This window comes from Thamnophis elegans, chromosome 11, assembly GCF_009769535.1.
Source record: "Thamnophis elegans isolate rThaEle1 chromosome 11, rThaEle1.pri, whole genome shotgun sequence".
NCBI lineage: Eukaryota > Metazoa > Chordata > Lepidosauria > Squamata > Colubridae > Thamnophis > Thamnophis elegans.
In genome coordinates, this window is record NC_045551.1 from 24,858,224 (window position 1) to 24,885,193 (window position 26,970).

The window sequence follows — 26,970 nt, forward strand, 5'->3', positions numbered from 1 at the left end:
TAGTCAACCGCCCATCCATTACGGCCGGCGAACAGAAGGAAGTTGAAATCGCGCTGGAAAACATGGCCCTCCCGAGGCGTTCCCGGCGCTGCCGATCCGCGTTTGTCAATTTCTCTTAGGGAGTCCCCAAAAGGCCGGCCGGAAAAACTCACCTCCCTCCGCGTGTAGAAAGGCCCAGCTCGCCCTCCAGGAAGCCCCCGAGGAAAGTCTCAACTTCTGCCAAAGCCCCAAGTAAGTCAAGTTCCTTTCACTGGCAGCCCATAGTGGAACTCTTCTTTCCAACCCCGAGGTCCCGAGATCGTGAAGCAGATTGTAAATCTCGAGCAGCCCTCGTTGCTCTTCTCTCCCCCCCTCCCGCCCTTCCTCCTCCTTCTCTACCTCCACCACTACCACCACATCCACTCCGGTGGCGGAGGGGATCAAAAGGAAGTCCGAGAGAGTGGCGGGCAGGAAAACGGAAAGTTTCGGGGTGCAGAATGGCGGTCAGGTGGTGGTGCTGCTGCTGCTCACGCTCATGACATCGTGAGCAAGTTAATGCGCTCGGAGAGCGAAGTGCATGTGGAAGTCCAGGGCCAGCCTCTCCCTGCTGCAATTCTCTACGAGAAAACGAAGCAGCAGGCAAAGGCTGGCAGAACCCGGCTGACTAAGTGGTCTCCGGGGCTGCTGGTGGAAATCAACATATTGATCTTCAAGGAAGAAACTCGGAGAGAGGGGGTGGGGTGGGTTTATCAGCAGTTCTGCTTTTATGATTTGCAACCAATAAAAACATCAACACCTACCCCGACCATCAAATGAATTTCTCTTCCAATTGCAGTGTCCTGAAATAACTCCTTAGTCACTTTTAGGGGTAATTGAAATGTTTTGTTCCGCCAAAAAGGAATTATTGCCCAGCCAGCCAGCCTTCTACTGTTCAAATGAATTCTTAATCCTGTGGAGTCAGAAAAAAATGGATAAAAGGGTAGTAAAATCTATGTTTACACAATCTCCTGTGGACCACTGTTACTTATCAATCTTATTTTCACTCTCCTTGTAATAAGAGAATAATGAAATGCACTATTTGATAATGTGTATGTGTGCAGGTATAACATTAAGTCTGTTTTTAGGCAGCTAAATTTATGTAAAGAATCTTATACTTTTATTTACATCCAGTTTCTAAAAGTCAAGAAGTAATTTTGTGCCAATAAAATGTAACCTACTAACAGACATCAGAATACAATGCTTTTGCAAATTCAGTATTTTATATTTGGAAATTCAGTTAAAAATTGGGAGACAACCAATAATATACTTTATGAAAACCAGTGCTCCATGATGTAATTATAATGTATTTAATATGGACTTACGCTATCTCCATAACTGTTATTTAGCAGAATAGATATTATTACACTTAGCCTTGACATAGATAGATCTTGATGTTCTTTGTCTTGAATTAATCCTCCTTTTCTTATTTTTCCTCTAGGCCAGCAAAGCTTTCTGAATTACAACAGTCATTTTACAGCAAAAGAAAAAGGAAACTGTGCAAAAAGCAGTGCAAATACATGATGCAACATTACCCTGGTTACATGTGCCTTCCATCCCCCAATCTCTTACTGGTGAGAGTGCTGTGTTTTTTCTGCCTGCAGGGTCACATTGTGGTGGATTGGTTCTCCTTTCGCCTTGCTCAGTCATTCAGATTTGGAAAGTAAATAACAAGCTGACATCATTACAGCTCTCTGCATTACTGTGACACATTCCTGTGCTACCAAGCACACTCTATTAGCTGCGCAGATCAGTTTGTGCATACAATTTATGCTTGAATAAATGTGTGTGGTGAAAAGGTAAAAAAAATGTATGGAATACTAGCTTCAAAAATTTTAAAAGCAAATGTTATGTATATAAAATCTTGGAAGCAAATTTCACTGAAATTTCACTAAATTTTAAATATATGTGTACAACTATATATAAAAGTGATTATTTTTATTCAGCAAGCACTAGCTTTGTTTACTTGGAAGTTTATGGAACATATTAAAATTTGCTTCCAAATAAATAAACATTACTATTTTCAGTTTAATTTTCATACAAGTTAAGAAAATATGTCAATGTTAACGTTCCTTTGGCCTGATTAATTAATACTAAAGCCTTTTATATGAAACAGTCCCTGGTTGCAGCTATATTAGTTAATAGGACCACCCAGTTGCACTGATGTATTGGTAAGCAACCTGGTGCCCATATGTTTTGGATTGCAGCCCCTATATTCAATTGTCACCAGTCATGCTGCCTAGAGTAGATAAGCATTAAAATTCAAAACATAGAAAGTTTTGACATTAGAAGATATAATGCAATACTTTGCTTGTCAGAAGCTGACTGGGAAGATTATAAATGATGATCACATGATGCTGGGACAATATAATTGTCATAAATACATGCCAATTGTCAAGTGCTTGAAATTTGATTACATGACATGGGGATTCTGCAACAGTGATAAGCGGGGAAACCAATTATAAGTCACTATTTTCAGTGCTGTTGTAACTTCAAATGGTCACTAAATAAATGGTTGCAAGTCGAAGACTATCTGTACTTTTTGAAGTATAAAGCCTCTGAAGTCCCAGTCAATGCACTGAACTGTCCTTTGTATAATGCCAATATAGTTTGCGACTCTTATAGAATGAGAGATATAAGTAAATATATACCTGTACCTGTACCAAAACAGCTTAGGGGGTATCTTTGGTAGACCAACTGTGTGATACAGTTGTCTTGCTATATATCTATGTACCTTTTTCATTTTAAACATTCTACACATGTTACTTGCAACACACAAACTTTCTACTGAGTCACAGTATTTGGTCCATTTATCTCAGTACTGTTAACTCTAGTTGGCTAAATTATAGTTTGGCTTTATATACAAAACCAGCTTACCATGATTTAACAAAATATAGTATTTTATAATATGTGAAATAAAGCACTGACAACATTTCTCCCAAAGTCAGAAAGTACTGATTCCAGCTCTGCCCTGAAATGGCAGGAAATGAATCTGGGATCTCTTGTATGATAGATATAATACAATATACTGTTCAGATTTATAGACAGATTCTGCATACTAAAAAGTAGTGTGGTAGAATAGACCATTTAGCCCTGGTGACATCATCAGAGTTTAAGAAAGGCCTCATCTCCATGGAACTTACTCCACTTGGAATAATAGGTGGAGTAGGGCAATACAATCTTCAAGAAAAATGTTGTTTTGTATAATCAAACAATAGTTCCCTTACTAATGCAGAATAATTTAAGAAGGCATTTAACTTTTGATGACCCCCAGAATAATCCTCCTACAGCAGTTAAACTGTCACAAAAGTGCTGACCAGTAAGCAGATATAAGAACCAACTTTTTAAACAATGACACAGAGCTCTCTAGGACTTGGTGAAAGGAAAGGATAGAAAAGTGTAAAGAGGAAATCCCTAGTTTAGAGTGTATTTCAGCAATGAATGAACTATAACCAAGTTATAGTTATATCAAAAAGGACATGGCAGGGTTGATAATAGCACAGTGAATCTGATCAAGGGGCTGTAACAATTTTCCTCTTAGGAAAGGTTGCCAGTTTAGGACTTTTTAGCATTCTTTTTTAGAAAACAAAATGAAGTTTTAAAAAGAACATGGTGGGGACATATAAAATTAAGCATCTGAATAAGACAAAGGGATTTTTTAAATGTTTCCTAACATTAGAATCTGGGAACATTCTACAAATCTATATTCAGTAAATAGCTTTTTACAGAAACTATAGTTAAACAATAGAATTAGAGATAAGTAATAATAAAGACAGTTGAATATGACAAATTTGAAAAAAAAAATTAGACAGATTAATACAGTGTAAGGTGTAGATACCTATGAGTAAACTTCAATATCTGAGACATATCCTTCAATACTTGTTATTGTGAAATATAGCATTCATATCTCAAAAACATATACCATATCTATTCTGACAGGTTGTTGATTATAATGGCCTTTGGTCTATCCTATCACAAATCTTATGTTTTAGTAACACTTCACTCTGGAGAATCATGATACCAGTTTGGGACTTTCTCACATTTTCTGGCTTTTCCATGTTGGTTATAGCTCCATTAGTTTGTATAATATATTAAATAAAAATTGGAGTGAAACCTACATTAAAGATAAAAATTAGACCTGGGTTTATTTAACAAAGAATCTATACTCATTGGATTATGTTTGGAATCTAAGTGGTGTAGAATTCCTGAATAGGAGTGACGTTTTTACATAGGCTATCCTTTGCCTATGTTTGATGCATCATCATCAAACACATTAGCTAGTTACAGGGTTGAGGAAGCTTTAGTTTGATTATTATATGCATGAAGAAGCCTATTATTGTTGGAATGACAAGAATGAGAAAAGATTCCAGAAAGATATAGAATTGATCATTCTCGTGGAATTCTTCTGCCTCATATGATTGATATATTCATATTATTTGGTGTTTTATGAAATTGAGGTATAATAAAGTTGATCCCATGATGCACTTTTAGTTTGTAAATTAACCCAAAGTTGGTCTAGGCTTCTAGAATGATTACTTCAAATAATTGCTTCTGGTCATAGCTTTAATTCCTAATCAGAACCTCCAGGGTAAAAATCTGTGATTGTTTTTGACAAATGGTTGGCAGCAATATGAGTTATAACATATGTTGTTAACAGTGGAATTTGTGACACCCTCATTATTTAAAATTAGATCCTTCAAGCCTTAAAAGTTAGTTCTCTATATGTTTAACTAGAAACTTGATCTTAGCTATGTGTACTTGATGTCCACATATGCTTTTAAGAAGTGAATTAATTTATCACTGAAAATACACTTTGTGGTTTATAGGAAATTATAAGCAGAAAAAATGAGTATCACATCTTCAGCATTGCAGACTGCATTTACAAAAGAGAATCAGAAAATGTGAAGAAATGGCAGCTTGTGAACATATCCTAGTAACAAATTCTAATGACATAACACAGAAGCAGCCTTGAGCTCTGAAGCCAAACTTGTCAGGACTCATTTGAAAAATCCACTATCTGAATAGTGAAATGAATAGGCATAATAAAAAGTCTTTTACCAAGAGGGCTGGCAAGGACATTTGTGGGAATAACTTAATTTCTTATTATTATACCTAAGCATATGTTTCTAATATATATATTAGAAGAAAAAATACACCTATACTCTTTTGCCAGACCATAACCAACCTACCACTAGTGGGTTTTTTAAAAAAAAAACTTCCATGCAAGTGTTTCTATACCAATATCTATAGAAACAAAAAAAATGAAACATTTGCTGGATATATGATAAGTACTTCCTTTTTAATCTTTCTTCTATATAAAATGTCACTAGCTGATTAAGATCTAGGAAACCCTTGATTTAAATAGCTGAAAATTGCAGAGGCAGGATAATTTTTGCTGTGATATATTAAATGGAACTCACAATTCCATTATCTTTATATGTAAAAAATATGTCTTATCCAATTGAGTCTACATAAAACCGGAAAATTCAGTCAACTTTCCTGCTGTCTATGCATAGCAATAATAACTACTTATTTGTCACCACGTAGCCTGGTATTCTCGGTGAAAATTAAACTAAATTTAAAACACACACCTATACACATATATAAAATACATATATTGTTTCTCTTTTAAAATACAGAGTAAGAATCAGAAACCAGCCAAATTGGAGCCTCTGCCAAATGAACGTAGAAAGTTCCATTTAGATAAATGCAAATGGGCTGGCAGAAGTCTGATTCTCTGACCTTTCCACTCACCCACAGTATCTATCTTGGGAAATTCCCTTATCTTTGAACTGTAATCTATGCCATTCATCAGTACCCTACGACCTCTTCTCTATCATTCTTTGGGTAAATGGGGTTGCCATGAGGAGGATACAATACAGCTGAAATAATTAAAAAAAGATTTAGTTAGTTATTTAATTTGTTTGCTGCCCATCTCACAACCAGATGACTCTGGATAGCTTACAATGTCAAAATAAAACTATACAAAATATGTATATAATAAGAATAAAATATTACAAAAATACAAATTATTAACTATAACTAAAAGATGGGGAGAGATGGAGTAGGATGAGCTGGAGGATTTATTGAGAGGAAAGATCTGTTGTTAATCTACCAATCACCTCCAGCATGACAGTTCCCCATTGGAGCCTCAGGCCAACTGACAGAGCCAGATCTTCAAACTCCTGCTGAAGGTCAGGAAGGTGGGAGCAATCTCCCTCTGGGGAGTGTGTGTGTAAGATGTTCCAAAGGGCAAGAGTGACAACAGAGTAGGCTCCATTCCTGGATCCCACCAGCCCAAATTCCCTGGGTGATCCAGGGAATTTGATGCATCATGCCTCCTCTGCCAGCACAAGTGGACTAGACCAATCCCATTGGGATGAGACATGGAACCTGTATCCATGCTATGAAGTGCTTTAAAAGTGATAACCAACACCTTGAATTGTACCCGGAAGCAAACCAGCACCTAGTGTAGTTGGAATGGAATGGAGGTGTAATATAGGTAAGTCTGGGGACCCAAAAGCTACCCTTGCCACTGCACTCTGCACCAGCTATAACTTCCGAATGCTCTTCGAGGGTAGCCCGATGTAGAGTGCATTACAATAGTCCAAACATGGGAGGACTAGAGCTTGAACATGGGAGGACTAGGTGCAGGAAAGGCCATAACTGGTGCACAACTTGAAATTTCATACTTTGAGCAAGAGTTGCAAGTCCAGGAGATATCCCAAGTTGTGGACTGGATCTGTCTGGCGTAATGCCACCTAATCCAGTTGTAAGGATATCAAAATCCTGTATCTTGAGATTCCACACACACAAAGCCATTCAGTCTTGCCAGGGTTTAGCCAAAGCCTCTAGCTTCCCTTCACAACAGGTCACCAACAGCATCACTTGTTCACTAAGAGTGGATATATCAGTACGCTGATGATATTCAACTCTATGATACCTCAACTCATGAGGACAGATTATCTCACCCAGCAATTTTATGTACATGTAAAAGAGGAGTAGAGAAAGTACCGAGCCCTGCAGCATGCCACAAGAGAGCGGCTGTGGGATGGATCTCTTACTCCCTATTAACACTGATTGGGACCAGCCTTGGAGAAAGAAGCCAACCAGTGTAAGACTCTGCCACCCGGCCTCAGCCCCCATAGCTGCCCAAAAGGATAGTATGGTTATGGTACTGAAGACCACTGAGAGGTCAGAGTGAGGATGATTGCAGGATCATCTCCATCCTGCTCTAACTAAAGATCAATTGCAACCAATGCTGTTTCTGTCCCATAATTAGGCCTGAATTCTGACTGAAAGGGTCCAGACAGTCCATTTTATCCAGGACCTCTGAAGCTGCCAATCAACCACTTTTCCACCACTTTCCCTAAAAAGGCAAGATGGGAAAAACAGGATGAAACTTGTCCAGGCAGGTGAGACAAGTGATTTTTTTTAAAGATGTGGCAAACCAGGGTCTCCTTAAAAGGCCCTGGAAATGTCCCCACCTGCAATGATGAATTAATCACTGCCTGAACCATCTTGGAGACTTTTAGCATCTAGGAGGAACAAGGATCTAACTGACAGGTGGTAACACTGAAAGCATTGAGAACCCTAACCCTGCCCATTTCCTCAGGTTCAACAAGGTCAAACCATTTCCAGATCACTGAACAAAATCTTTCCCCAGGCATCTGACTCCCCTAGGTACCACACGGAATCTAACTGGGAACAAATCCAAATAACTTTGTCAAGTGTTGAACAAAGTCATTGCATGGCCTGTACATGATCATCTGAGCTTTATACCACTGATTGCCATAAAAAAGTAGTACATGTAGTACTCAACTTTTCATGACCATTCAAAGTTACAATGACACTGAGAAAAGTGACTTATGACCATGACATCCCCAGGTCAGGTGAATAAAATTTGGATGCTTGGCTACTGGATTCTATTTATGATGGTTGCAGTGTCCCAGAGTCATGTTTATTTTTTATTTTGTTTATTTTGTCAAGCAAGTATAAGATAACAGATATTAGTATAAACATGATTATGAATACAGGAAATGGATGCAAATAAGTGGGGACAGTAGGACAGGGATGGTAGGCACATTGGTGCACTTATGCACACCCCTTACAGACTTCTTTGGAATGGGTGATGTCAACAGTAGATAGTTTAAGGTTAAAGTTATGGGGTTTGGGGATGAAACCACAGAGCCAGGTAGTACATTCCAGGCATTGACCACTCTGTTGCTGAAGTTGTATTTTCTGCAATCGAGTTTGGAGCGGTTTATCTTATGTTTGTATCTATTGTGTATTTGTGTATTGTTGCGGTTGAAGCTGAAGCAGTCATTGACAGGCAGGACATTGTAGCAGATAATTTTGTATACTACACTCAGATCAGATCAAAGACGGCATAGTTTTAAGTTGCAAGGAAAGATTGCCAAATCTTTCATAGATTATACATAGAGGTTCTGCTAAGGCAGAGGAAAGTTTTTTTAGGAAGTAGGCATATAATCCATCAGGTCCAATAGATAGAGATGGTTTTAGGCTGTGTAGTCACCTTTGCGATCACCTTTGAAACCTGACAAGCAAAGTCAGTGGGGAAGCCAGATTGATTTAATAACTTGTTATTAACTTAACAACTGCAGTGCTTCACTTAGGACTTGGCAAGAAAGGTCATAAAATGGAGCAAAACTCACTTAACTGTCTTAGCAACAATTTTGGGCTCAATTGTGGTTGTAAGTCGAGGACTACCTGTATTCACAAGAGGTCACTATGTTTATGTTTATATTTCAATAAGGTATGGTTAGCTTAATCATGGTTTAATGAACAAAGCACAACTGGCTGATTTATGTACTTAGCCAATAACTATAGATTGAATTGTTGTACAATTCAGTAAATAAAAAAAACACCCACCCTATATTATAGTATTATATATTGACTCAGCTACAAAGTATGATAATGATGCAGACTTCCCCATCCTGTGTTTTTTGGTAACTTCCAAGTTTCCTGTCATCACTGATAAATATAGATGACGCCAGAAGAAAGTTGATTCAAAGTGTCATAGCCCATGGTTTAATTAACCATGACTTAATGAATTAACTTTATTGGCTGGGTTCATGCAATACAATGAGCTACACACTAGCTGACTACACTTTAGTCTAATATATGCAAACAGAAATAGTTTGATAGGCAAGTTAACTAGCAAGAATTAAAGAATAGGATATCATTGAGAGCCAGACTTTCTGATAAAAAACCTTTTTCCCCTAGATTTTTTCCAGCATCCTAATTTAGAGAAGAAAAGCTTTTTACTATGTATTATTTGATAATTAAGAATCAGGAATTATTTCTAATATATCTTTCTCTTCCCCTCGCTCAAAATATAATACAAGGCCACTATGGAAAATGCATGTCTGTGACAAAAGAGAAATCTAAAATTTCTACAAACTACAAAATCTAAAATTGCTACAAACTATTCAAGTAGAATTACTAAGGTTGTTTTGCTATATAGAAAGCAATCTACAGAACATCAAAGGACCTGCTGAGACAAACCTGATTTTTGGAGTGGATTGATATTCTGAGAGGAAATGTACTCATACTGTTATATGAGACTATGTGTGATCGGAATCGAAAGTGTGGTAATATTCTATTGTTTGTGTATTCAGGAGACAAAATGAATGAGAGTACTGTTTCTCAGTAATATTAGTTCAATTCCAATAAAAACCAGAAGTTCTTGATTTAATCTGTGTCAATGGCTATTGCGGCAGTGTGCATTACAGTCATGATCAAAGGTTGTGAGAAATATTAGCAGTTCTGGGATATAGGAAAAGAGGGTTGGATTGCACTCATATTTTGTAGGCATCCCATATACATTTGGGTCTGTTCTTGTCATTGCATTCTGCATGTGTTTTCTTATGTTGAAATTCCATCCTACCTCCATGTGCCAATCTTATGAAATAAGTTGAGATGACTTTAATGTTAAATGTAATGCTAAGTGGCAATCATAGATCAACCCAATCCAAATCTAGCTGTTCATATATTCCACCCTGCTTTTAAAGATACCCGCATTTTCTCACTGTGATATTATTATTAAAGCAGCAGTTCAACTGGTGCTCAGTTCTCAGAAGCAAAAAGAATGTACAAAGGTAACTTTGAAGCTAAATGGTCGGTGCTATTATTATGAAAGAGAAACAACTACAGAAGCAGAGCGATTAAACTTCTACATAGATCACCCAGCTCATGTCTTGAAAAAAACTAACAAGATAATTGTTATTACTCACAAATGTATAATGTGGGAGGTACATTTTCACAGCTTAGTTTTAAGACACGATATTTCTCCATTTTGCTTTTTAACACTCAGAGTATTTCATTTAAAAATCCAACATTAAGAAAGAGCTGCACTAGGATCTTTTCTTTTTTCATTTAAATTATGAAGAAAAGTTGATAAAACCAAAGTTGGAACCAGCTTAAAACTAATTTAACCTAAAGGTCATTTCTAAAATGTATATGATGCATTCTTTACGCATTCTTGTCACTTTTTAAAAAAAAGAATCACTTCATAATCTCTTAAACTGCTAGTTGATAAAGGGATATCCCTTAACGTTTAATTTTTTTAACCTATTTTTTTCTAAAACTGTAAGTAATTTTTTCTCATTCTAAATGATATTTCTTAATTCTATGAGCTACTAGACAACCCATGAACCATTGGCTCATCCTTTCAGAGATATTTTGTTACAATCACAGAAAAATAGAATGGCCACAAGTAGATTGCTATTGCTTTGGTTTTAAAATTAAAGAAGAAAATATCATTTTATTACAGAAGAAAGATGTATAATATGACAAATAATGATGGTTTTCATTTAACAATGAACTCTTTTGATGACAAAATGTGTGGTTGATTTGCCAATTCTTTAATGTTTTCACTTCTTTTTCCTCAGCATACAGCTGACCATACTGAAATACCAGTTTCTCCAGATAAATCAGCACATTCTCCATGGTTTCTCATTGTGCTTTATGTATACTGGCAGCAAAGCATGACTGCATTGGAAACTGTGTCTGCTGAAGACAGACAACTTCACTTTCTAATAAATTGAATGTAATTGGAATCATAACAATGTCATTTTTGAACACACCATTTTTTTTTTATTTTTTCTACAATAAGATTCTTGTGGAGTTCTTTCATGATCATCATTGCACAATGATGAAAGATCCAAGTTTCTCATTAAAATTAAAGACATCCTACTTTCAATTCCAGTTTATGTGGTGCCAATTCAGAGAATTCAACCAAATCAAGGAATTTTGTTGGAAATTGAGTAGTGTTATCTCCTTCATTGAGAGCACTGAAGGAACAATATTCTTTCATCATTCCAGGGAAGTATCTAATTATGTATAGAATTGATTTTTATTATCATTTCATTGAGAGGAACCAAGATAGGTTTCTTTGAAAACAATTCTGCAGGATTGCCAAATATGGTGTGCATAAAATCTATACATTCTTCTACAATTCTTGCTGATGGAACATATCTTCAGACAATTCTATTTCACCATTTTGAAATTTTCTGTTTTTTTTCCCTTAATATCCAAATAAGAAATCAGAACATCTCTATTCTCCCTCACTCAGCTGCATGTTTTTCTTCAACTGAAACTTGAGAAGCTTTCTCCAAAAATATGACTTTTTGAAGCATGAATTCTTCAAATCAGGATCTATTATTTACCTTGTCAAACATCTATATGTTATAATTTTTGTTGTCGTGACTTTTACTTGGATGAAATGATACATCATAGAGCAATAAGTTTTGAATCAAAGTACCTCAAATGAACTAACTTACAGAATGTGTCCAAATCCAGACCAATGATACTGGAGGGAATGAAATTTTGGGAAGTTATGATCACTACAGTGCTACTGACTGTTGCAGCACTGTGTTTGCAGTCACATGACCTTCATGTTCAACATTTTGTGATAGCTTTGCAATTCTCACTCCCCCCCCCCTGAAATTTACGCATTATGTGACTTTTAAGGAAGCAATAAGTTTAAGGTGCATAAATAAAAATCTGATTTTTATTGCTTTATATGCTCCTTCTCACACACCCAAACATGTATCTACACCCCATCTTTGCTCAGAAACTCAAGACAAATACATATGTATTTGTCTTGAGTTTCTGAGCAAAGATGGGGTGTAGACATGCCTTGGGGATTGTAAAGATATTTTGGTTACTTTAATATAATTTAGATGTGCTTGGTAAGTAATTACATAAATACCATAACTTTTACAAATATTTTGTTTGTTTCATTTGTCCATCATGCTATTTCCAATTAATGCTGTTCAGGTATGCTGCATTGTATTCTCATAATTCTCAGCCAAAATAACCTGCAAAATTGTGGGCCACCACATCTGGTATCCATGTATTCTACCAGTTTACACTTATGATGTTAATTAAAAACAGAAGTATACAAAAGTATTTTTGTGCATTCAAGGAGAGGAAAAAATATTGTAGTTCATTTAGAGTATTAGTATCACTCTGATTCATTCCAAAATAGTGATCCATGTTCTCATAGTTGTGAAATTCACTGTGGGCAATAATAGAACAGAATCTTATTGATTGAAAAATGAAAAAAAAAACACAAAAAAATTGGAAGAAGTATTTGGGAGAGAAAAAGACGATATGATTATGATTTAAACTATGAATCTACCATAGTTATTCACTATGCCTTGTACATAATTGCAATAGCAGCCAGGATGAATATAATTGCAGGCCTGACAGGCGGTCTCTCCTCAGAAGAAAAACGTTTCCTGAAAAGAGAATAACATAAAAGTTAACATAAAAAAAATTAACTACCTACTTTGGCTTATTGGGAAACTTCTCGTGGAATTGTTCTACTAACTTCTCCACTTTTAAGTTCCGGCTTTTCACCCAAGTGGTTTCAGACAAAGGGTAACCCTTCTATTGCACTAAATACTGTAAGCGACCCCTATTCAGCCTAGAGTCTACAATCTTTTCCACCTCATATTGGGTTTCCCTTTCTATCACTATAGATGGTGTTTCCCCTTCTATCACTATAGGAGGAGAGAAAGCTTGGGTGGATGCTCTTATGCTAGACCCAATTACTGGTTTTAACAAGCTACCATGAAATTCTGGGTCAAATTTCCCTAGCCTTTTGGGTAGACTGAGTTGAACTATAACTGAGCTAACTATCTTCACTATTGGGAATGGACTTAGAAATTTTGGACCAAATTTCTGGCCCAAGGGCCCCTCTGCTGGATTGGAGGACTTTCCCATATTGATGGCCCAGGAGGTGCCCACTGATATCTTAACCATCCATACTCTGGGAAGAAAGCCCAATTTAGTGGTGCTTCATCCACTAGCTGCAGCCCAATTTCTGGTGGCTGGCAAGTGATAGATGCTGGCCAAATCCCTTCTTGCTGGCTGGGTTGAAAACCCCATCTTGATAGGGATTCTGTCTTCAACTCAGTTGCAGGGTATTGGCTCATTTCAATTACCCCCATTTGGAAGGAATCGAAATCTCCACTCCAGGGTTTTTTCCAAGCCTTGGCTGGGGGGAAGGAGCGATAGTATGCACTCACATTTAGTTGTCCGGAATGGTCTGGGAAGGCCATCGGAGCTGACTGCGTGAGGGTGGCTAGGATCTCCATTCATCAGATCATCTGGCCATCCTTTAATTGCGTTGAGAATAAGTTTCTTCATTCCCCTTCTTTCCAACCACCACAGGCTGGGATTCTTGCCAGCAGCAATAAATTTTAAAAGAGAAACTCCTTCACCTTTGAAGATTTGAAGAGAAGCATCTCATCTCAGCTTCTTATCTCAAAAGGCTTGCTCCCAATTGTTCGCTGATATTTTACGCTGACTGGGTGGCTCAGCGTTGGGAAAACAGCAACCCTCACCAGCCCCCCCCCATGAGGGAGGGGGTGCTGGTGATTTATTTTGAAGAGAGAATTGGGATAATGTCAGGGTTCCAAGTATCACGTAGAATTAAATCAGAGTCCAAGGCTAAATGATCCTTAAAGTTCCAATTTAATAAAGCACCCAGCGGCTTCCGGTCAGGTGTAAAAGTGCGGAGACAAAAGATGACCTTGGCTTCTAGTAAAGAATGACAACAATACATTCCACAATCCTACTCCTGTCTATTCCCCCCTTCCATCAACTATATTAATGAAACAGCATAATGAAGTAAGAGAAAGTGTGGCAGGCCAAAATTCTAAAAGGAATATAATTGCAGGCCTGACAGTAGGGTTAAGTAGAGGTCATACCCAGCAATCTGATATGGCTGACCCATTTGATGATGATTAAAAATGACTTAGTACATGCAAAAGAACTGAAAACACTGAAATCGAAAGTATGGGACACATTTTTATCACAGAAAATTGCACTAATTTCAAATTAGGAATTAACATGTTTGAAAAATGTTTTAAATTGTAACATTTTTTGGTAAGTTTTCTTAAATCACTCTATTATAACCATTGTTTCAGCAAAGAAAAAAAAATGGCAGCAAACGAGAGAAAAAATATCACAAATGATCACAAATCATTCTCCCTTCTTCTGGAAGTCCTATTGAAAAAATCCTGTATAAAAGAGGCAGTCAATGAAAAGAAAATACTTATTTTCAAAGCATAAGATTAGATATATGGGAAGATGGTGAAAAAAATGAGAACATAGGAATAGAACATTAAAATGGACTTATTCTCAACTGTAATTCAGCCTGAAATAGTGCCAGCTTTCCGATTTATTGAACCAAAAATGCAACAAAGACAGAAAGAGAAAAACAAGATAAACAATCTGAAACTATAGCCTACAGCATCCAGAATTTCTTCCATTTGAATAAAACCAACAAAAACAAACACTAAACAATAATAAACCTAACCCCCCCCCCCCAACATTCTGGAAATAATAAATAGTATTGCTTCCCTCTGTTGTATTGGCTCTTTATCTGCCACAAATTTCTTCTATTACATTAATATGCTACAAACAAAATACAATTATGTGTTTTGGGAAAGCAACCTAGTCAACTGTTGTTTCTACTTTGCATACTCATACTTTGCATGAGTATGAAAGTAATGCAAAATCACACCATTTAGTTATAAAAATATATATGGTGACATTTTCATAGTTCTCCCATGCTGAGAACATTATCAATTCCATGTGTATGTCATCTTCGCACTAATATTTTATCACTACATTGCATCAAACACTTTTCAATATAGTTTCCAGCAATTTTAAGCTTCTTTGTTGTGTCGGTGTAAATTGTCTAGGAAGATAATGTAACTTTTCCTATTTCTATTCTTTCTTCATGTGATCACCATTTGCTGTAGGTTGGACCGTCATGATAGATTTTAAAAAAAAATCAAGTCAATAAGGCTTATAATATGAATTAGCAACACTGATGTCTTCTGAAATAATTTGCAGTTAATAATCAGGGCAACCAAAAGACTATCTTTTCACATAAAATAAGGCAGTAAAACGAAAGCAGGAGACAAAATTGTTGAAAGTATATAGGTAATGTCAAGAGTGATTAGCTCTTTAATCTAATTACTTCTTCACTCTCAGCTTGATAACAATCGGGGGTGGGTGGTTGGAATGTCGAGGTGGAAATGGAATGCCAAAACTCCATCTTCAGATCTTGAAGATCTCACAGCGCAGGTGTTTGAATGATCCAGACTGTTTCCACCACAAAGAAATGGATGCAATTGGACAATGCGATGAACTGAGTGGGATGGCCAAAGGGAGAAAGCAAGTTAATGTGAGTCCGTGTGTAGGAAAACCAGAGCTGGTTTCTCTTCTTCTGGGCCAATGAAGTATATTCAATAAAGTTTAACTTTAGGGAAGCACAATGTCACAGGATAGCTGACAGTTATCAAGTAGTTATCAAGTTAGCCAGCCACTATATTTATGAGTTATAAGTTATAAAATGAGTTAGTTTAAATAAATGCCACATCATAAATTGACTGTCCAGGTGGCAAACTAGGTTACATCAGTTGTTCTCATTCTAAATTTTGGTCACACGATCAACCCATTTTGCAACAATTTAATGGCAGTCATTAGGTGAATACTGCAACGTAAAGCAAATGCAACAGTTGTTAAGAAAACCAATTGTTCGCTATGATATGGTTTTGCACAAAGCATAAGTATGTATTTTATTAGTTGTTATTAAAAGCAGAGATTCTCAACAATCCTTTCCATAGTCTTCATCTTAAATATCTGTTCAGAAATGTCAGTTTTCTTCAGATACCTATTCTTATATTTGTATGAAAAAACAGTTATTTTAAAAGAATTATAGTGTGAAATTCCTAATAACTTCTGTACTCTTTCTCTTTAATATGCCTTTTCTTTCAACATCTTACTTAAACAGAATGTGCTTTTTTATACCAATTAATTTTCAGCCTTTTCATGTGAGTTTTTGTATTTAACTGAAAAGCAAAAAATAATATTCCTCTTCATTGCTGCATATAGTTCTCTCTTGAAAGCATGTTTTTGCAAACTTCTTTTAATATGTATATAGTTGTCCTTTGCATCAGTTGCAACTACTGTAAGGGCTCCAAAAGTAGCCAGTATTCATTCAGACCTGAAGAGTGAACAAAAGTATTTTTCTGACTAGGTATACCTGTGGTTGTGGTAATAATAACAGCTTTGAATAATAACTGTGAAACTACTGCCTGCCTTTTACTGCAATGTAAAATGCATGACCTATTGGAACATGTCACATAATTTGGAATATTATTATTATACTTCTGTTATTCATCTTGTTATTTTATCCCATCACATTTTGAGACTTAAAATAAACTAGTCAAATAGAATTGGTGATGTACAGTAGAGAAGGAAACATTTCAAGCAAAATTTTGATCTTGTATTCTTTAGAATTAGACTCTCATGCTACACAACTAGTTAAAGGAAGTTACAGATAAATCCATTATATATTTAAAGTGAAATAGTGAGATATACAAAAGGAAAATTGGTAAACAAAGGTAGATGTATAAATACATATGGGCCCCATTATACTGTAGATCAAAATGACATTAAACACTAATGGTAAAAAACTGATATAGGCTGGCCTGTAGAGAGAGTTGGGAATTCTGTTTTAGAAATGCATTTGAGTTTTTTTAAAAAAAAACCAAGTGCCAATATTTTCCCTTCTATCTTATCTCATTATGAATTCTGCATGGAATTTAACTCTTTCATGGCCAAATAAAATATAATAAAATGAGATGATGGTGGTGATATGAGGATTCTGTTTTTACTTTATCTTTAAGCTTTTTATAATATCAGCCACAGTATAAACCTGAAGCAACTGTGAGGAGATATGGTGGCTCTTCTTTCTCTGAGACCTGTTCCTTTTGGTGTTGAACAGAGATGAGAGATGAAATACAAATGTCCACTGTGATGTGGCATAGGACTGAACATTGTCACCCACTTGCTTAGCATGTTCAAGACTCCATGAATCACAAGATCATTTTTTGATTCAGACTCAGATATCATCAATACATTGTGCTTGTGCATATTAACATACCAACCAAATAGTGTAGTTGAGGTCTTGTCCCTGTGCCTGAAGTCTTTGGGGGTGGTGGTAGTGACTGATTTGGGAGGAATAGGCTTCAGTTCAATCTTCGAAAATGATTGAGCAGTTATGGGTTCTTCTACCACCCAGTTTGAAAGATCTTCCAGCTCTGATTAAGACTGAGCTTGTACTACTCTATTTGGGAGTAGTACACAATCTGGAGGTCTTTCTGGATTCTCAGTTTCTGCTCAATGAGGCTTTTGCCCAGTTTCAGCTTGAAGATCAATTGCACCTATTTCTCAACTGGGAGGCTAATCATCACCCTATTCCCCTTTTCAAACACCTATGCCTTGGTCATTTCATATGTAGTCTATTGCAATGTGCTCTACATGAGACTGCCCTTGAAAAGCTACAGTTAGCCCAAAATGCAATAGTACAATGATGGGCAAACTGTGATGTTCCCCTATAACACCCCTACTCCATGAGCTGCAGTAGTTACCAGAAAGCTTCCAAATATAATTTAAAGTGTTGGTGATTACAAGACATAGGATCTGAGGGATCATCTATCTCTAAGGTGACCAGACGTCCCGCTTTTGGCAGGACAGTCACAATTTATAACAATTTGTCCTGTGTCCCGGGGTGTTTTTAAAAAGTCCCTATTTTCTGGCTTCATGTTGAAAGCCCGGTGGATTTGCTTAAGAAATCCTAACCCGGGCAAGACAAAAGACACTCTGTCTAAACCCTCTCTCTGTCTCAGTACTTTCATTGAAGATATTAAAACGTTAAAGCAAGAAAACGGACCCCCCGCGCCCCTTTTACCTCATTTTATAAGAAAAGATGACCCAGTACCATAGAGCTGCAGGAAATACTTGGCTAGAGAAGTCACGAGTGTTCCTTCCTGGATTTTCTGGAGGGGAGGGGCACAGAGGTTGGAGGTCGGCTCGTGTGGAAAAAATGGTGGCAAAGTTTCTTTGAAAAATATTTCCCTGACTAATTTCACCATTTTAATTTGCTCATTTCTTTGTATTAACATCTATATCATTCTGGATTGACTTGGAGTGCTCACTTGTGCCTGCTGGTAAGTGAGCTGGGTTTTTTTCTTTTATTTTTAAATGTATTTTAAAATAATATTTTATTTATTGTGCATAGGATTTTTTAAAATAGTTTTATTCTATGTGGATTCTTTTTTTAAATTGTCTTAGACTATTTAAAAAATGATTCTATCCAAAATAAATTGAAGTGAAACCATTTTTAAAAATTCTATGCACAATACTTTGAAATATATTGTGCATAGAATTTTTAAAAATAGTTTTACTTCAATTTATTCTGTGTGGAATAGTTTGAAATGTTTTACTTCAATTTATTCTGTGTGGATTCTTTTTTTAAATTGTCTTAGACTATTTAAAAAAAGATTCTATCCAAAATACAAAATACCAGCTGCAGTTATTCACTTAAGAACTGTGGCAAGAAAGGTGGTATAGTGACCAAAGTTACAATGGCATTGAAAAAAGTGACTGATGACCATTTTTCACACTTAGCGACCATTTTCACACTTAGCGACCGTTGCAGCATCCTCATGGTCACGTGATTAAAATTTTGATGTTTGGCAACAGTTACAATTTATATTTGTAAATTGTAGTTATGTTGAAATAAAAAAAATATTACAATACTATTTTTGCGTTGTATGAAAATTTTTGTTGCTCCGTATAAAATTTTTAATCAAGCCCCCCCCCCCCCGGTCAAAGGTGTCCCTCTTTACCAATCTGAAAATCTGGTCACCTTATCTATCTCCCATAGTGTTCTTCTCATCTATAAAAGTGGACAGAATCAGTTTGCTTCAGGTCCTCTCAAATGCATAATGTCATGTATCAGAAATAAAAAAGCAAGCCTTCTTTGTTATTGCATTTATCTTTGGAATAGCAGTGAATTAGAGATTCATATGCCTTCCCACCCTGCTCATCTTTAAACAAGCCTTGAAAATCTGGCTATTCCCCCTAGGCCTTGCATGTGAAACCCTTTAAATTGAGGGTGGAGGTGAGGTGGAACAAATGTTATTTTTGCTCTGTCCATGCAACTGTTCTTTTCTGTATGATATTGTTTCTTACTTATTTTAATTGTGAATCTGCTGAGAATTTATATTTGGGCAGTTTAGAAATCTGATGATTAAATAAATGTATTACAATATAGCCACACCTCTTGGAGTGGAAATATATGAGATGTATGGTCATGATAATTGTAAATCTGTTTACAGTTTATAGTGGAATGTGCAATTACTGAACAGGACAAGAAGCCAGATGTGCTGAAAGACTCATATAGTGTTTATAATTCCACAACTATTCATCAGTTCAGAAGCCCTGTGTAATTAAAGAAAATAAAAGTTAGAAAACATATGTAGTAGTTAATCTGTAGCACAATTTTCATTTGGTGAAGATTTTTTTCAGATTGTTTTGAGCTGTTTTTCAGGCTTTCATATGGAGAAAGATTTATGAGTATTTAAAGTGCTTTATAAATCTGACTTGCAATAAAGAAGAACTATGTGGAAAGATTTGAATTTCCAGTTTCATTTTAGTACAGGTAGTCCTCGACTTACAACAGTTCATTTGGTGACCGTTCAAAGTTACAAAGAAACTGAAAATAGTCAATTATGACTATTTTTCATACTTATGACCATTGCAGCATTCCAGTAGTCATATGATTTACATTCAGATGCTTGACAACCAACTCATATTTATGATGATTGCAATGTTCAGGATCATTTGACGGCCTTCTGACAAGCAAAGTCAATGGAAAAACCAGATTCATTTCACAATCATGTTAACGAATTTAACAACTGCAGTGATTCACTTAACAAATGTGGCAAGAAAAATCATAAAATGGGAAAAAATTTCACTTAACAATATACATTTTAGGCTCAATTGTGGTCATAAGTTGAAGACTACCTGTAGTCCAGGTGCATTAAAATTTGAACATTTAACAGATACTTAGAAGTGGGAGAAAAAGAACTTCAGTATCATATGTTGCCAAAAAGAGGATTGCCACATGGTGATTAGTCGACAAAGCAAGAAAATTCATTGAATTAAACTTGATTGAGTGAGGGTTTTTAAGATATATAGTTGTTTCATTTATTTCTTTCACCTTTAGTCTAATTTAATACTCTGTATGAATGATCACAAATTACCTCAGTAACCTAGCTTTCTCATCAGAAAATCATTAACAGTGAACAAGTAGCATGGCTAGATTTTCAATCTCTCTCTCCCTCCAAAACCACATAGACAAAACAATTTATTAATTTATTTCAACCCAATAGTCCATCTTTTAGATCAGTATTATTTTCACATTAATTATTAAGTGTTGGGGATGAGATTATGACAATGTTGTGTGTCTAAAAACAGAGATTCCATTTAATAGGACATGACTGTGGGGTTAGGATTATGGACATGTCTTAGATGAGGACGACTTGCCTCAATATATCTTATTATTTTTGAGGTGCAGGAGGAGGTGAGTGTGGTACCTCATGGCTGCTGCTCTGTTGGAATATTTTTGGGGAGGACTTATTTTCAGGGGATGGCTTATTTTAGTGCAGGCACTCAAAAGTCTGATTGGGCTTATTATCCAGGGAGGTCTTATTTTTGGGAAAACAGGGTAAAATAATTAAAGGGTGGGAGTAATGATTTGAGAAATGGAAATGACATCTTAAAAGTTATAGCACATCTAGTGCAGACAAGTACAGGCAAAGAAAAAAACTATTAGATCATATTAGATTTCTAGGATGTCATCTTTTCAAAAGAAAAGAATATAGATTTGGGGGGAACAAAATGATTTGTAACAGTTTGACTCTGCCTTCTCTCGATATACATATAATGGGGATAGAGAGCAGTTTATCTCATGAGTGAAGGTGAATATTCATGTCCCATAATGTTACAGGATCCAATATGGGTCTGTAACCAGTACAACAGTGCTTTCTGACTCGTGCTGGAGCCCATCTTTAGGGAAAGTCTCTCTATCTAAAGACAACCCAGATTGGATCCAGCAGTATATCTCTTTATGTTGCACTACATATACAATTGGATTGATAAAATAAGAGAAAGTTAGAATTTTATCATTTCAAAAATTAATCATAGATTGACAAGATGAACCAGCCTATTAATCTATATAATTATTGACTTTTATGTTCGGTATTTGATTTGAAAGCACAGACATATTGTAGCTATTCCTGATGTCAGAGGAGGAGAAAAATATCAGGCTTCATAGCAGGTAAGGTAGACTTTTATCAATATCAGCTACAGAACTTTTGATTAATGATTAACTTTCACCTATCCTGTGCTGCCTTTTCTTTACAACATTTAACAAATCATAGATATCAATAATATTCCTTTAACGCCTTGCAGAAACAATTGCACTCTGTTCTCAAAAAAGTAAAGAGGAAGGGAAGGAAGTTATATTCTCAGATATTTTCCATTTGTGTTGCTCTGAGGAAGATTGGATAGATTAATGATGAAATCCTTCAATGAATTTAAAGTACATCAGGGATGAGTTTATTAACTGATAGGACATTGAATCTAGAGGAACCTGTTTTTTTTTGTTATTAAGCACACTAGGATGCTAAGCTACTGGACCCTGAGAATGAGATTAGTTTTAGATTAAAAGCCTCTATCTGTGACATTAGGAATGAGTATGATCTAGGAAGAGTAAAAATTGTACTTCTTTCTAAAAGAAATTCAGGTTTGCAGACCTGCCTAGAAGCATACTGATTGTCTAGTCTTTGTGTGAAGTCTGGCTGAGATTGCTCAATGGCAAGTGGATTATATGTAACCCATCCCATTTTCTTTTCTATTATTTCATTTTCAAATGCATTAAAAAGATAGAAAAGGATAATGCCAGGTATTAGTTAATATGCTCAATAGAAGATACTGAAAGAACTTTAATACAAATTGACTCATTTTGATTGCAGCTAATATTTACAAACTACCGTATTTTCACGACTATAAGCCGCACTGAAAATCCTAAAATTTGATCAAAAACCGTCAGTGCGGCTTATAACCCAGTGCGCTTTATATGTGAAAAAAGATCGAAAATCTCTCCCTCCCGACGCTCAAACTTGAAGCTCGCAAGCATGCACACGTCCCTCGGGTCTCTCCCTTCAACCTCGCTACTTTCTCAGTCGGAGACCGGGGGGCGAGCAGAGAGCCACCCAGCTCCCAGCCCCTATAGACTGGGCTGTTCCGTCACCCCCGCCGCCGCAAGAAGGGACGGCAGACTGGCGCAGCCCTTCAGGATTTGCCGGCGCCGAGCACCCCATCTGCCCCGGCAGTCGCCCTGCCTAACTCCGCTGCGCGCCCCAGCCGGCTCTGCGCTGCCGGTCAAGGGCGCGCAGGTGGCCGGTGCGGCGCCGGTCTTCCCAGCACACCACGCCGGCCGGGCAAGAGCCGGGAGAGCAGCGGAGCCCGAAGCCTCCCGCGCCAGAAACGTCCCGCTAGCCGACGCCTGCCACGTGCGCCCACCCGCCCGCCTCGGGGACCGCAACCCGGGCGCCCTGCCCGCCCCCGTCCCCCCTCGCCTGGCTCACCGATGCGGATGACATGGGGCATGCCGCGGCAGGCGTGCAGCCAGAGGACTCCGAGCAGGGCGGCGGCGGCGGCAGCGGAGGCGCAGGAGCGGGCCAGCAGCGGGCGCGGGGCATGGCAGTAGGTCAGCATCCTGGGCGGGCGGGCGGCAGGCAAGGCGCGGGAGGCGGAGAGGACAGAGCGACCGGAGCGCCGCCGCCGCCCGGTTCGGCTTCCCTGGCCGTGGCGCCCCAGGCCCCCACGCTGGCGATCTCCCGGGGTGGCGAGGCTGCGCGGGGCCGCTCAGCGGAGGAAGGCGGCCACCTGGCGGGAGAGGCTCGGCCGAAAGGTGCCGGGGCTGGAGCCGCAGAGCCAGGCATGCCTTCCGCCCGGGAAGTCCTGCCCCTTCATCCCCGAAGGCCGGCGCGCCGTGAGGGGGGCCGGCGTGGGGGCGAAAGTACTTTGCACAGGTCGCCGCGCTCTCTGTCCCAGCCTTCGCCGAAGCCGGCGGGCTGCCTCCCGAAGAAGCCGCCAGAGCGTCCCAAGCCAGAAAATGCCCCAACTCGGGCAGACGGAGTTCCAGTTGCAACCTGCGCACGTGATTCGATGAGGAACCAAGGGGAGCCGGGTCTCTGAGCGCGGCTTATAACCTGGTGCGCTTTATATGTGGAAAAAGTTTAAAAAATTAACGTTAATTGATACTGCGGCTTTTAATCCGGTGCGGCTTTTGGTCGTGAAAATACGGTATTTGTATTTTATGGAACGTAAGATTCCAGAGGGGGTAAAACATGACACCTCAAATCATCCCCATGCAAAAAACTATAAAATTGAAATTTTCATTAAGCTTAACAGAATAAATTCAAAATTATCTTTTGTTTTTCTTCTTACAGCAGACTCAAGGATATCTTGTTTTCTTTCCTGTTATTTGGAAAAGTCTGAGAGTCTGCCTTGCACTTATCAAGTTGCAGAGATACTGCTGATAAAAAAGAACCTAATCGTGGCTTTATGCAGAAATCACTGAAGCTATTGGATCAGCTAAAATCTTTCTAGTGAGAACAAATATGCCAGTCAGCTGAGCTTGCAGATTGAACATATTCTGGTATATCCACTTACTGACAGAAACCATAAACAAAAACAAAACACCAATGCAACCAATAATGAAGGGCACATATCCAAGTGAATTGTAGTAATAATGTTAAGTGATTAAAATAACCAGACAACCAGCATAGAATAAAGATCATTGTTCCAATTCTTGTAGTGGCAGTAGGAACAGAGGAAAACTTTACTATATTCCTGAAAATTGTTACTGAAAAGCGCACAAGTTGAAAGTAAACAACTTTCAGTTTTGATAAACTGTGCAGTAGGTGAGACATGGGGTACACTGTAAACTCTAAATGTCATGTATAATAAAGTAGACAGTAAAATAAAATGTGTGGCTACTTCCTCTTAGCAAATACATGGTTGGCATAAAGGTACTATTAAATCTTTCATACATCAACATTAAAAGTAGGTCATTGGCCTCACTAACCTAATGTTATTCTGTCTTTGGCAGAAGTTATTCTAAAGATTTTTAGAAGTCTCCAAAGAGTTATAAATGGAGTTTTTAAAACAATGTTGAATCTATTGTACTGTATATCCAGATAAAGGACAGCTTGTTTAATGTCTTGCATAACTATACCAAGGCAACCAATATGAAAAATGGGGCAGGGGACCCCCATACACACATTAAAAAGTCATTAATTATGATTTTCCACCCAAGACCAAGAAAAATTGAAAATTTTTCAATGAGCCAGCAACTTGCTCCAAAACATTTGTCTCAATCAAAATTTCCAGGTGAAAATTTTCAATCTCTTCAGCCAAAGAAGAATGTTCTAAATAGAGCAAAGAAATCACAATCAATTTCTAATTTTGAGTGAATAGTTTTCTAGTACACTGATTTAGAGTAAGCATGAAACTGAGTGCCAAGAGGCAGAAAACGTAGGACTTTAATATTAAACAGTTTAATAGCACCATAAACCAAAGTGTTCCCATTGCATCTGGCCAATCTTATAATTGTATTGGAAGCATTTTGAACCCAGACTGTAACTTATTGCATTTATATGAAGAATTGAACTTTAAAGGATAAATATATAAATGTTACCTGCACTATTGAGAAGTCATTAATTTTATATTTATACTAGCAGCATCCTTTCTGGAGAAGCCAAATCTTCATTTTCAAATAGTGTATTTCCATGTTCTCAGGTAATGGTCAGAGACTATGAAGAAGGATAACTTGAATTAACAAAAAATAACAGTGTCATTTTAGGGAAAAGAAAAGTGAAAAAAGAAGGTTAATTTGATTTAGCAAGACAGGATGAAATTCATGCTTAGACAAAGCTTGCCCAATTCCTTTAATGTAATATTTGAACCAAGTGGGAAGAAATAGACATTCTTGCTTCCCATGTTGCATGGGAATGTAATTTGGAAGTGTCCTTGGTATCACTTTCAACCGTTGAAGAAGCCTCATGAAGCTTTATAACAATCACAGTAATGGGTAGGTGATAGAATAAGTTTCCAGATTCTGCCATAACTATTCATGGCAGTTCTAATAAAAAGTCAGTTTCCAGGTAATAAAACTGATATAAAGGATCCCATAGAAACAGCTTGAATATTTCTTATCCAAAAATTGAAAGATGATACCTTGAACAAAAGTTAAGAAACCTGGCCTAAAGCCTACTTTCAATGTTCTCTAGTTCAATGGCTTGTTTGGCTTCTTGCAGCAATCTTTTCCAATCTACTTTCTGAATTAGCAGTTTTTTCTTTCATCAGATACCCCTGCATTCTGCTTTCAAGATGTGAAAGACCTCATATAAACAGTGGTTATGTTGTGTTTGGTAGTCCTAAATGCATCCACAAAGTTAGTCTTAACTAGAATGAAGTGAACCTGGCTGAGATCTACTTCAGGGTTGACAAATGCTTTGTTTATGGCTTATGAGTACTTCCTCTTTAATTACCTTACAAAAAGGCAGACCTAAACTTAAATTAATCTTGCAAAAACTTCAACAGGACCATTCAAATTATGTTACTTAACTTGAGAATTATATACCTGCATTCAGTGAGCCCACATTTTAGAGTGATGACATCAAATACCCTAGTAATGGAAAATAATCACTGTTACAGCAAAATACCACTCCAAGGTCAGAACTGCCAATGGGAATTGTATGAAATACTAACATAGAACTGATACAGATGTTTCTGAGTTTCTAGAAGATGAATTTATCTTCTGAGTTGCCAGGAGTTCTGCCACTATAATTTTATTAAGTCACATTTAATAGAAGAATCTAGCCTCCCACATTAATGCATTTATCTTTAACATGGCCAATATTTGGCTTTATGCAGAAATTGATTTTTGGGTCAGTTGAATTTTTTTTTTTTTTTTCAATTTTAGAACAGAACTTTTTTATTTTTCTTTAAAAAAAAACACAAATATGTCATCATTTGTCAATCATTAAGACATTGAAGTACAATTTTTTTTATTGTGTGTACCCCTCCCTCCCTCCACCACCCCACCCCCCCCTCCTCCTCCCCCCCCCCGACTTCCCAGAACCCGTACACGGTATGGATTTTTAACTAACACAGTCTAAAATCTATTGAGAAAAAAGAAATAAAGAAATTAATGACATTCTAGATTGACCTTAGCTTCTTCTTACTGAACTGACTTTTAACAGTTTAAATCATTTCTGATCTTAAGCATAGGCTAACTGGAATTTCTTAGTCCCGTATTTATTTTGTATATAGTCAATCCATTTTTTCCAGTCTCGTTTATATATCTCATTTGAATGATCTTTGAGATATGCCGATATTTTAGCCATCTCGGCTAAGTTTGTTACTTTCAATGTCCATTCTTGGATTGTAGGCAAGTCTTCCTTCTTCCAATATTGCGCCACCAAC

General features: G+C 37.3%; 1 protein-coding gene and 1 long non-coding RNA gene across 10 annotated transcripts in view; one reads left to right on the forward strand and one right to left on the reverse strand.

The window, feature by feature from the left end:
- The window catches only part of TBL1X (transducin beta like 1 X-linked), a 162,609-nt gene extending 161,188 nt beyond the window's left edge, over positions 1-1,421 (reverse strand). For 6 of the 9 annotated variants that reach the window (XM_032226172.1, XM_032226171.1, XM_032226170.1 and 3 more), the window contains exon 1: positions 153-233. The gene's annotated coding sequence lies outside the window, so the exon portion shown is untranslated. Of the gene's footprint in view, positions 1-152; positions 234-378; positions 651-779; positions 929-1,340 lie in introns of those variants that run through there. The other 3 variants (XM_032226168.1, XM_032226169.1, XM_032226167.1) reach the window with 3 other exon arrangements.
- LOC116514577 lies at positions 35-11,096 on the forward strand. Its single transcript, XR_004256145.1, has 3 exons — positions 35-231; positions 1,457-1,589; positions 10,929-11,096. It is a non-coding gene; the product is annotated as an uncharacterized LOC116514577 (long non-coding RNA).
- Positions 11,097-26,970: the final 15,874 nt, after the last annotated feature.